Here is a 12,922-nt window from a genome sequence, read left to right as displayed (position 1 = left end):
AAAAGCTTGCAATCTTAAATGCTTAATCAATAAAAACAAAATCGATAAAACTTCATAATGTTTCTTATTTTTAAAAAATGTTTTTAAAAATTTATTACTTTTTTAACCTTATTCTTCAGCATTTCCTTCTCCTCTCAAATTAAATAATTTTAGAACGTTTTTGCATAAAAATATCTTTAAATTTATTTTCATATTCTAAAAATTGTTCATCTTACTATATCTGCATTTGTGTCCTGAAATGCATGATGTATCATAAAATTAAATGCCTTGGAGGCAGGATGTATGAAAAAAACAAAAAAACAAAAGGACAAACAATTAAACACAAGAAGAGACCGTCAAAATAAGAGGCTTGCCAGTTTTGTTCAAATCAATTTTTCTGAAAACGTTCATTAATCTAAACAAAATTAGTAAATCTCTTGTTTGGGTCATTTCTCCCTGTCTTCAATTGTTTTCCTTTTGAATTTTTCATACAGATGTGTATATGTCTGGTTTTGGTGACTAAACTCTGTTTTGGGGTAGCCGTTCTTTCCAAAGGCATACAATGTTCCAAGGGGAGAGGAGTTAGGCAGAAAGAGTAAATGTAAAATGAAATAATATTTTTATGAATGAATAGAAAAATAAATCTTTGCCCTTACGATAACCTTACATAACATAGTACACTCCCTAAATTGTTCACAATTTTCACATTTCTGGATAGATTTCAAACATTCCACAGCGCTGAAAGCATAACGTCTTATCAAACCGGTCGGAATAACTTTACCACTATAAGATTTATGGATTGTTGAGGTTTTTCTATACGTACGTATTCTGAAGAGAAAGAATTGAGTGCATTGTTACTTTGTTCAGTCGTACTCAAAACATATGTCCTTACTCAAAACGCGTGTCCTTATTCAAAACCACAAGTTGGCAACAGTATTGTGTATTTATACATTAAGAGAAGAAATCAGAAGTTGAAATGGGATTATTAAATAAATAAAATTATTAGATAAAATGAGATTATTAAATAATTAATAATAATAACTAAATAAAATGTGACCCGTTGAGTTACCTACTGGGTTTAGATTAAATTGTCTGAATAAGGAGAAAATGAGTTTACAAAGCTTGTTAAATATTAAAAAATATGTTCTTCCAGCTTGCTATATATAAATTTCTCTCCCTCTCTCCCTCCCTCTCTCTCCCTCTCTCCCTCCCCCTCACTCTCTCCCTCCCCCTCACTCTCTCCCTCCCCCTCACTCTCTCCCTCCCCCTCACTCTCTCTCCCTCACTCTCTCTCCCTCACTCTCCCTCCCTCACTCTCTCCCTCCCTCTCTCTCTCTCCCTCCCTCTCTCCCTCTCCCTCCCTCTCTCTCTCTCCCTCTCTCTCTCTCTCCCTCACTCTCTCTCTCTCTCCCTCCCTCTCCCTCTCTCTCCCTCTCCCTCTCTCTCTCCCTCTCCCTCTCTCTCTCTCTCTCTCTCTCTCCCTCTCTCTCTCTCTCTCTCTCTCTCTCCCTCTCTCTCTCCCTCTCTCTCTCTCTCTCTCCCTCCCTCCCTCTCTCTCTCTCTTTTTTAATTTTCCAGCGGTGGTGATATTCCTTTTTGTTTATAATATATTATTCCAACCTTTTTATTCCCTCTGGCTCATTTGGCAGAGTGGTAAAATTGTACGCTGACCGAGAGATTTAGGTTCAATCCTCTATCAAGTCATACCAAAAACATTAAAAAAATGGTACTTGATGCCTCTTTGTTAAATACTCAAAATTATAAGGAAGGAGGATGAAATGCATACGGCACCCTCTCATGTCATTTGGTGTAGCAGTTAATGAAAAGAGAACCTTTGGGTTACCCTCGACTATAGCCAGTCACTTCGTTTAGCTTCAGCTTTTTATTTTCTCCTTTGTCTATTACCTTTGTCTGTTAATATAAAAAAGGATGGAAGCGAGAGTGATAGATACCACACAAAATATGAGCGAAGGAGAGGTCAAACAATGTGCGGATTTGAGAGGTTGATAGTGGGGAGTGATAGATAGAAATTTAGTACTAAGAGATGGGTCACTTGATAAATTAATAGCAAACTGTGGCTAATTAAAACAATTCAATCCTCAAATTTTTAGGGAATATTTTAATACGTGTTGATTAGCTCAGCTTTATAAGAATAGATAAATGATTGGAGTGTACACGGTATTTGGAATATGAGATCAGCTAAAAAAAAAAATAAATAAAAATATGAATACTACAGCAAGATTATGCATCTGATTTTTTTTTTTTTTTCCAGTTTTCTTTTTTTGTTCTAGTTGTGGATGGGGTGTCCTACTGGATGCCAGACATTCACTATCTCATATATTCCAACCAAGAGATTTTTTTAATATTCTAACTACCCTTTTTAAGTGCAATTGTTTGAATTTATCTTACACTTGGTTCACTGGATATACTTGCCAGGTACTTTTTGAAATTCGTTTTCAAGAGTATGGCCGGTTGCTCCTATAATTACCAAAATGATTAAGATCTTCCCAAGATTCCAGTTTCTTTTCATGCCATACATATGACCTTGATATTTTGTTATCTTTTCCCATCTAAGTTCTGTTTAATCCAGCATCATTGGAGACACTAACTTCTCCCAAAGTTTCTGTTGCAATATTTTGGGTGTATAATGGGGTATGATCCCACACAGTCGGACGATTCTATTTATAAACGATGCTGATAAGAACTGACGAATCAAATTAATTCACATTCTGCTACCAACCAATCAGAAACCAGAATTGCTTCATAAATATTAAACCTTTTCTGGAGCAATTTCACATGTTCTTTTCCCGGGTTTCGACACGGTAAGAATATTTTGTTCTGTGGAACTGTCTACTACAAACAAGTCACCTCCCAGGACTTGTGTGTAACAGCGAACCATCTGAAACTGTTCTGAAACTCAAAATGGCTTACACTTCTAGAGTTTCTTGTCCCATATCACTGTGTCAGGTTTAGTAGTTGTATTTTCAAGGTACGTTGCTGTAAAAATTGTATAGTCATAGTGGATGGTGTATGACTTATTTCCAACTGTTCTTTCTGGTAAACATGTTCCCAGGACTTGTTGCTACTGCATGAGATATTCAGGTTTTTATATTAGCTTCATTGTGTCGCATTGTGTAGTAGCCGTCCGTCAGCAGAACATTACAGCTGGATATCAGGTGGCTCACACTACTCCTGTGTGCAGGACCTGCACTTGTTGTCATTACTGAGACCACTCCTCATCTTAAAAGCATTGGTCATCAAGCTCTGATTTTGGGCAGCCATTATAATCCTCTCCTGATCATAGTAGAAAGATTCTCTTTTTAGTCTATAAAATATTTCTTATCACTATAGTCCTGGGTGAACTCATCCAGAAAATACTTGGCACGCTGTTGGTTGTCCCATTCTTCCAGTTTTTTTGCAATGGAATTTCTTAGTGTATTTTTGTGCCAACTCTTTTGAGCTATTTTTGTAACAGACTTATTTTCTGATTTTGTCTCATTTGTAAGACATTCTTGTCCCAAATGTTAGACCAATTCCGTGATGAAGATAGTTCTGCTGCATCTTGTTTCGTGATGTTGATGTACGGTTTTGAGGTTTGGATTCTGGGAGCTCATTAAATATTGCCTAGTGCTCACAATAGTGGCACGATGCTGATGGTCAGTTTCGAAGAGACCCATACCTCCTGCACTGATTTCTGTATGTTATTCTGTATAGTGTCAGCTTTTTCCGCATTTTAGTGTCCAATTTATGTCCTTTTGTGGCCAGTTAGCAATTTCTAAGCTGTATGTTATCAAATGCATGGCAAGTTGTATGTTATCAAATGCATGGCAAGTTGTATGTTATCAAATGCATGGCAAATTGTATGTTATCAAATGCATGGCAAGTTGGTTAATGGCAGTTACCTTGTTTTTGTTTGTAAGTTCTGTTTTACAGATTTTCCTTACATGACATATTTTCACTGCCAATTTTTTCTCCCCTCTTGGCATGCTGAATTGAATCGTTCTCTTCTGTGCCAAAGCATTTGTATTTTGCCTGCTCTTCTTGTTCCTTGATGTGATATGTTTTCCATTTGGACCTTCTTCCCAACTCTGACGGAGCACTTGGCACATTTGTCCAAACCAAGCTTCATTCCAATATCTCTGGAGAAGTTATATACAACCTGTAAGAGTCCCCTAAAGTCGGCATCTGAGCTGGCATACAGCTTGAGGTCATCCATGAAGAACAGATAGTAGACTTTTTTGTTCCAGTCTTGTTGGTGGCTCTAACTTCAGTTTTTATAGAGTAGTTTGTTTAACAGATCTGTGGCCCGCAAGAAAAGTAAAGGAAATAGGCTATCCTCTTGGAAGATTCCTCTTCTGATCCTGACATTAGAGATTGTTGCAGTTAGCTTGGCTTTATGCCACGCTTGTTTGCCACATTTCTATATGAACAGCAATAATCTCTGTGGATTTTATATAAATCAAGGAACCACAGTAGTTATGTATAGGACACACTATGCTTAGGTTCCTCTGCATCTTCCTACATTCTTTGAGAATGGTTGTATTAATCAGCAACTGGTCTTTGGTGCCTAAACACTTTCTCCTGCATCATGCTTCTTCTTCCAAGGTGCTGTCCGTCTACTACCAGGTTGGTGAAGAGCTCATAGGTCGTAGTGAGACAGCAGATGAGTTTGTACTTACTAAGGTGTTGTGTTTGTCTCGTTTCGCATTAGGATTGTATCACCTTTTAATAGCCATGCTGATATGGTCTGATTCCTGAAGTGTCTGTGTATATAGAAAAGTAATTTTTTTAGTCTTTATTTCTCTTTCTAGTCTTCTCTTTGCCTCTCTCATTCATATATATATATATATATGTGTGTGTGTGTGTGTGTATATGTGTGTGTATGTATATATATATATGTGTGTGTGTGTGTGTATGTATATATATATATGTGTGTGTGTGTGTATGTATATATATATATGTGTGTGTGTGTATGTATATATATATATGTGTGTGTGTGTGTATGTATATATATATATGTGTGTGTGTGTGTATGTATATATATATGTGTGTGTGTGTGTGTGTATGTATATATATATGTGTGTGTGTGTGTGTGTATGTATATATATATATGTGTGTGTGTGTGTGTATGTATATATATATATATGTGTGTGTGTGTGTGTGTATGTATATATGTGTGTGTGTGTGTGTATGTATATATATGTGTGTGTGTGTGTGTGTATGTATATATATATATGTGTGTGTGTGTATGTATATATATATATATGTGTGTGTGTGTATGTATATATATATATATGTGTGTGTATGTGTATATGTATATATATGTGTGTGTGTGTGTATGTATATACGGCATAATCATGTTGACACACCGGTTCCTGTCAGATCACCAAAGTTAAGCAACGTTGAACCTGGTTAGTACCAAATGGGTGACCATTTGGGAATTCTAGGTGCTGTATATGCTTTCCGCTTATCTCGGCATTTGTTTCCATCATCCTGAACCTCCACTTGCCACTGGTATTCAACAATGTCGACTCAGGAGATGTGGGGTTGGAGATTGCGCATCTCTTGCCACAAAAATTTCACACACAAACATCCTAACAGTGGGTATCCATAGTCTGTCAAGACTGAAGGAAGCCTTTTTTTTATGTAAGGATACATACTTTTAAATATTAATTATTTTTTAAACCTACATGTGTTGAACTTGCATTCTCATCAGTGTAGGAAGTGATAATTATTGTGAGTTGAAAGGATTGGAACTCGGTCATAAAGTCATTCCTCACACACATACACACACAACCTATAGATATGTTGTTGCCTCTGACTTTCTCAAATTAAATTTCAAACCTTTTTTTTTAATCTGCAAAAACGTTTTTCACTTCAAGCTCTTTATTTAGTCTTGGTGTAAATTGCTGCAAGTCTGGAATGGTAAAAGTCGATTAAGAATCCACTTTTAGAGAAATACAGGATATAAAGAGATGATTGTGCTATATGTCTGCACTATACTTTCTTCTTTTTGATGCTGAAATGGGATGGTAGTTTTTTTGGTTATTTTTTTTTTGTTTTTTTTGCTTTGGTTTTTACAAAGATACCCCTGGGGACATAAATAAATTAACATTTTTTTTCCTTTTTCTTTTTTCTTTTTCTTTTTCTTTCTTTTTTTTTTCTTTTTCTTTTTTCTTTTTTTTTCTTTTTTTTTTCTTTTTCTTTTTTTTTTTTTCTTTTTTTTTTCTTTTTCTTTTTTTTTCTTTTTCTTTTTTTTCTTTTCCTTTTTTTTTTTCTTTTCCTTTTTTTTCTTTTTCTTTTCTTTTTTCTTTTGTTTCTATGCTAGTCACTTCTAGGTGCGAAAGCTATAAGACAGATTGGTATTTGACATCCTTGAGATCCTGGGTGTGTCAAAGGAGGATTAAGATGCTACTACTACCACTGATATTATTACTACTACTAAAATAAAATACTTATGAATTCCGGTAAATGTTACTTTACGCCACAATAGAACACCGACCACTCTAATTTGGATTATTAAAGGTATTTGAGGTCGCTGACAACGAATCTGATAATCAAATCTGTCGCAAATTTACCGTTTGCATGGTATGAACCTTTGAACCCTGGGACTATTTTACGCCATTTCAATGTCTTCAATGGTGTTTTCTTACATGATGCGTTCGTGTGTGCATAATGAATGGCCTTATCACATCGTGGAGGAATCTTGTGCAGACATTTTAAATAACAAAGTTTAAAAAAAAAAAAAAAAAATGTGGTTCATTTTTTTTGTGTTACCTAGTCTTTAATTGCTTTTTAATTGAGCTAAAAAAGTTTTCACGGGTTTGCAAAACCATATTTTTATGTTTTTCATTATTTTTTTTTGAGGGGGGGGGGTATTCAATTATAGAACTTGCATAGTTTAACATGTGCTTCTGTAGTTTAATTAACCGTTTTTCCGTAAGTTACGTGCCGACACTTACTGAGTAGAATACCGTTTAACATTTCACAAAAATTCTGTTTACATTGTGGAGGGGCGGCGGGTAGGGGGGCAGTATTCTGTTGTAGCATAAGGTAACATTTACCGAAATTTCAAAATTCGAAGAAAGAATGGTGCCAAAGTGTGAATTTTTTTTTTTTTATTAAATTTTTATATTACCTTTTTCGCCTGTGTATCGATCAGATATTGATGATCTATCAAATCAGAGACCCAGTAACCATGTCATTTGTCACTGAAGATAATAAAATTTGGTATAAAAGAAATAAGGAGGTGGAGCCAGTGAGCTCGAAGTTTCTTATACAAAAAGGACAGAACACAGTCGTACTAGAAAAAGGGCGGTCAATATATGCTAATGCTGACTAATTTAGAACCAGGGTCAACGATGAACAAGAAGAAACTGAGTAAGAGGAACCCGAAACTGAATAAAACATGGAGGAAAGCGAAAATGATGCAACAGATGAAGAGGATGAAGATAGAGCAAGGCTGCATTAAAAAGGAAGAGCAAATGCAAGAGTAGTATAGAACTTCAAGAATAGTCAGAAGAAGTGAGAGGTCAAATCAGAACGTCAAACATTCGAATATGAACATTGCATCATAAAACAAATGAAAATGCTGATGCCCGTCTAACGGAGAAAACGGCTTTTTCATACAATATTTTTAAACCTTTTCTTTTTATAAGTCCTTTATAATTCACAGATGTTTTCCCTCTGAGGAATCTATTATTTTAGAATGTTTGGATATAAGGGATCAAAACTATTGCAACTGGATATGTAAAAATCAACAGTCCTATATTCAGTTTTTGATATTTTATTTCATACATATTCTGCATTGTAACATGATATGCAAATGAGATACTTAAGTAACTAGAGCAAACTTTGCAGACTTGATATGCAATTAACACAGCACAACAATGGCGTTATCGAGAGGATACATGAACACACTGGACGGTTCAGACTGTGTAGAAACTTAACAAAACATGGAGGAAAGTGAGAATGGTGAGGATGAAGATAGACCAAGGTTTCCATTAAAAAAAAGAGAAAAAAGAAAATATGAGAATGGCACAGACCTTCCAGAATAGCTGGAAAAAAGTGGGAGGTTAAATCAGGGCATCAAACCTTGCAAGTTCAAGGAGGCATAGTATGATATGCAAAAGAGATACCTAAATAGAGCAAATCTCGGGCGTTGGGTACCACAGTAACCATAAGACTTGATACAAGATTAACACTGAACAACATTCATATATTTCATAACTTTATATATTTGTTCCAATCGAAGGCCAGCAGTTGAGACCTTTTGCTCAATTCTATCTTTCTGGGGAAAGAAATTGGTTAGCCCTCCAACACCCTATCCCCCTCACACACACACACATTTATATAAACATATAATATATGAATGTTTATTTGCATGCATTAACATAAATTATATCCATAAAATATAAACTGCTTCTCAAGTTTCTGTGAGAATTGACCAACAAAAGACATTGAATTCTCCTTTCTCATAAACTTATGTAACATATAAAGTTATGTTGTCGGATTTTCAAAATTACACCCAAATAGCATTTAAGCTGGCAAGTCATACTGTTTCAGACTCGCTAATTTTTCATTTGTTATTGATGTACCGTGTTATTGACAATATAATAACATGTTTAGCTACTATTTATTGATTTAATTAATCTATTTATTGGTTTGTTTTTTACTGTTTTTTTTTCACCCCCAAACTAGGAGTATTGCGAGTTTATTACAGTCCTAGTCTAACTAAGTCTAGCTAAGAGACCTGTAACCAGCACAAGTGCTGGTTACAGGTCTCTTAGCTAGAATAAGTAAATAAAATTAATAAAAAAATAAAAGAATGCACGAGACCAACTTCTAAAATAAAATAAAAAAAATAATGTTTAATTTAAAAAAATTTAAAAAAAACTTCTCATAAGGTTGCCATTTTCTCTGGTCCCCGGGGTGTCAAGGGCTGTGGGATAGCGACAGACAACCTAGACTATCATTTTTTTTTTTTTCTTTTAATGAACAAGATTAAGTGACTTTCTGAAATTCTCAACAAAACAGATTCACCTTTTACATTCAACAGGCGAGAAAGATTAAATGTTTTCAAAGGTCAATAGGTGAAACATGTCAGTTTCGCACTCACACAGCCTCACTCATTATTAAGGTGGCCACTTATTTGCATAGAGAAAAGTAGAGTAGCTATAACAATGCACATACATATTCACACAGACTCTCATTATCCTTTACTAACAGTGGTTCTCAACCAGGGGTAAATTTACCCCTAAGAGGTAAAAAATTATAGAGTCCGGGGTAAATAATTGAAGTAGCTGATAATTTAAAAATAATTATTTTTCAGATTATGTCTAAGAAATGTAATAGAAATTAACTTCATAATTTTCTAATTTAGAAAAAGTTTGATTTTCTTTATTTTTGTGATACGAATATATATAAATACTATATTTATACAAAAGTTAAAGTCCTAAACAATAAAAATGTTTTCTTGTGACCTTCTTGTTTTTCTGTCACTTTATGATGGCTATAAATTTTTTTGTTTTGTACTAAAGGATAAATGGCGAAATGCATAAAGCCGAGGGGGTCAATGATGAAGAAAAGGTTGAGAATGGCTGATCTAGACTCTGTTGGGCAAAAAATCTCTGGCTGAATGTCTCATTATGAACCTACCTTGTTTGTTTTTTAGAATCTTCACATATGCATCCCTTAATCTTAAGAAAGTAGACTCCCTGTACAGGGCTACGAAACTTCATACAACTGCCAGTATGACATATCTCTATAAAGCTACTAACCGACCATTCATCAGAAGTATTTTTGTCATATCAGGACTGGTGTATCAGCCATTAGTCTCTCCCTTCTCTGACAGGATGCAAAAAAGTTTCTAACCAAATAGGTCCCACACTGTCCACCAAGCTCCAGCTCCTGTCCCATCACTGCAATGTTGTATCGCTGTGCTTGTTTTGCAAGTATTTCCATAGGTAGTACCAACCAGGGGTAAAAAATTATATAGTCGGGGGTAAATAATAGAAGTACCTGATAATTTAAAAATAATTATTTCTTTTTAGATTGCGCCATGTCTAAGAAATGTAATACAAATTAACTTCATAATTTTCTAATTTAGAAAAAGATTTGATTTTCTTTATTTTTATGTTACGGATATATAATACTATTTTTATACAAAAGCTAAAGTCGTAAAATGTAACGTTATACACTTTTTTTTTCTTTTTTTTTTTCAAACGGTGTAGTTACATTTTAATGGACCCAACATGTTGTAGACTACGTCACAAGGAAACAGAAGAAAGGAAAAAAAAATTTGACTTGCTTTCTTTTTTTTTTTTACAGAAGGCCTTTATGTCTGGTATTTCCAACATCGCATATTTTTTTCTAAATATTTAAACAGTTCATTTCTCTTTCCCCGACCGCGTGTGACTTTTCGTCTTTGCTGTGCCGTCACCCACATGACTTTAACACGTGCTTCTCTTGTCACGTCTTCAACACCTTTTCTCTGAAGACCCCTGCTCTAAACACATCTTGAACATGTGCTTCTCTGAACATCATGTCCTTTTGTCTTTGCTGTGATGTCACTTTGCATAGCCAGCTTGGTCATTTGCATATCTTTATCTGGCTGCTGCTGTTGCTCCCAGCATCAGCAGCTCTGTTATACAATAAAAAGGTAAATAATAAATAAATACACTTTGGGTACATTCGTAAAGTACATAACCTGGAAGGACACCCCTTAGTATCGACTCGGGAGATCTGCGAGGGGTTTCGGGAGCATCTATCGGTGCGCTTCACCCAACTACCCGGACTCAGGGTTGATGAGTTTGGCAGCTATTTGGCTGACTCGCCCCGCCTCACGGCGGCTCGGGCGACTAGCTGTGATGGTCTTATTACTGAACATGAGGTCATTACTGCGTTGAAGCAGGTCGGCTATAACAAATCCCCGGGGCTTGATGGTTTACCCTACGAGTTTTACTTGAGGCTGTCGCCCATGTTGGTCCCTATTCTGAAGGATATGTTCAACCATTGGTTTGCCCAGGGTTCCATCCCTGGACAGGTGACCAAGGGTGTGATCACATTGCTGAGGAAAGGTCAACGGCATGGTGGGAGGGAAAACTTTGACGATTTTAGGCCCTTGACTCTGCTAAACACAGAGTTAAAGATTTTGGCAAAGATTCTTGCAAATCGCTTGCAGGTTGTCATCACTGACTTGATCGAACCGGACCAGACTTATGCTGTGAAGGGGAGATCGATTCAAGACAATTTGCACTTGATACGCTCGATCATAGAGGGGACAGAAGACGACGCCGAAGCCGCGCTGATCAGTTTGGATCAGTCCAAGGCATTCGATAGGGTCGACCATCGGTTCCTAGGATCTGTGCTAGAGGCTGCCGGATTTAATCCGGACTTCCGCAAGTGGATCTTTGTTCTGTATGACAGGCCGACGGTAGCGGTGCAGATCAACGGTAAGCTGTCGGAGTCATTCGCTGTCTCTCGGTCGGTGCGACAGGGTTGTCCGCTGTCGCCTCTGTTGTATGTCCTGGCGTTGGAACCCCTCCTTCGCAAGTTAAGGGACGAGGCGGCTACACCAGTCCTGCGCGGAATAGCTCTCCCTGGAGGCACACGAGCCAGGGTTTCCGCGTTCGCCGATGACGTCACCGTGTTCGTGTCTTGCCTCACGGACGTTCAAGCGGTGGTCGAGGCGCTCGCTCGATACGAAGAAGTAACAGGGGCCATCTTCAACCGTAGCAAGTCTGTTGGCCTGCGGTTGGGGGCCTGGACCGGGGTAAACTCGCTTCCAGGTATTTTCAGCTGGACCGATGGACCGGTCCGCATTCTCGGTGTCTGGTTTGGACCGGGACTTCAGCTGGAAAAGAATTGGTCGGAAGTACAGTCTAAGGTCAAATCGTCAGTAAAGACTTGGATTGGAAGGAAATTGTCCTTGAAGGGTCGGGCGGAGGCGTGTGCTACATACGTCTTTCCGCTCATCCTTTACCGTTTGTCTGTACTTCCTCTCCCTGCAGAACGACTAACCCGCTTACAAGGGCGCCTCGATTCACTTTTGTGGAACGAGGGTAAGCATTATGTCTGCAGAGAGGTCTGTGTTCAAAATCCGAGCGAGGGAGGCCTGGGTCAGCCCAGTCTCTTGTGTCATAGAAACGCCGAGAGATTGGCTTTCCTGGGTCGTTCGCTTGAAGGAGACGCTCCTTGGGTCCCTGTGGTTGAGAACTCGTTTCCCAATCTCAAACCCAACCCTTCGGTAGAAGGTCGTCGTAGACCGAAGGGGGAGTCCAAGTTCTTCTCCGAATGCCGAACCGCTCTTAGAGCTTTGCCGGGGACCAATGTCCTCGATCAGCCAAGGAAGAAACTGTATCGGGATTTAGTGGAGGGGACCGCAAAGGATCCACTTTGTAGGCGGATGGGATGGTCGATGGAGGTTGTCCGTTCTCAATGGCGTTGGGCGCCGGGACGGGAGGTTCTGAATAACTCGGAATTCTCCCTGACTTGGCGACTGGTCCGAAATGCGCTGCCCCTCTTCGACGTACTTTTCCGGTATAAAGAACATACCAGTCGCTTCTGTCCGTGCTGTGACGAACGCGAGCCCGAAACAATCGAGCACGCGTTTTTTAGTTGCAGCCGGATACAGCCCCTATTAAAGTATGTCGAGGGGGTAACAGCTCGCATCGATGCCGAGTGTCTGCTCGATCTCGACGTAGGAACTTTTGTGTACAACATGGAGCCGCCGTTCCCCAGGGAGGAAAGTTTGGTTTTCCTGGCGATCCTAGCAGTAGCGCGCATGACCATTTGGATCGCGCGCCTCAAGTTGGTTCACGAAGGGACATCTGTTCCTGATCGGGATCTGATCGTTTACTTTAAACATTTGCTTAAAGTAAAGATCAGATGCGATTGGAAGAGGTTGCCTAGAGTGGAATTTGACAAGAGGTGGGTGCACAGC

The 12,922-nt window shown here is 38.1% G+C and overlaps 1 protein-coding gene and 1 pseudogene across 1 annotated transcript in view; both read left to right on the top strand.

The window, feature by feature from the left end:
- LOC145260498 (calpain-9-like) overlaps positions 1 to 12,922 on the top strand; it is a 214,674-nt gene that overhangs the window by 46,346 nt on the left and 155,406 nt on the right. The gene's annotated exons all lie outside the window — the stretch shown is intronic.
- LOC145260916 (5S ribosomal RNA) lies at positions 5,322 to 5,438 on the top strand (annotated as a pseudogene).

This window comes from Euprymna scolopes, chromosome 36 (assembly GCF_053919585.1).
Source record: "Euprymna scolopes isolate OS-2025 chromosome 36, ASM5391958v1, whole genome shotgun sequence".
NCBI classification, from domain to species: domain Eukaryota; kingdom Metazoa; phylum Mollusca; class Cephalopoda; order Sepiida; family Sepiolidae; genus Euprymna; species Euprymna scolopes.
The sequence above is the reverse complement of the archived record's forward strand: the minus strand, read 5'-3'. Positions and strand labels throughout refer to the sequence as shown.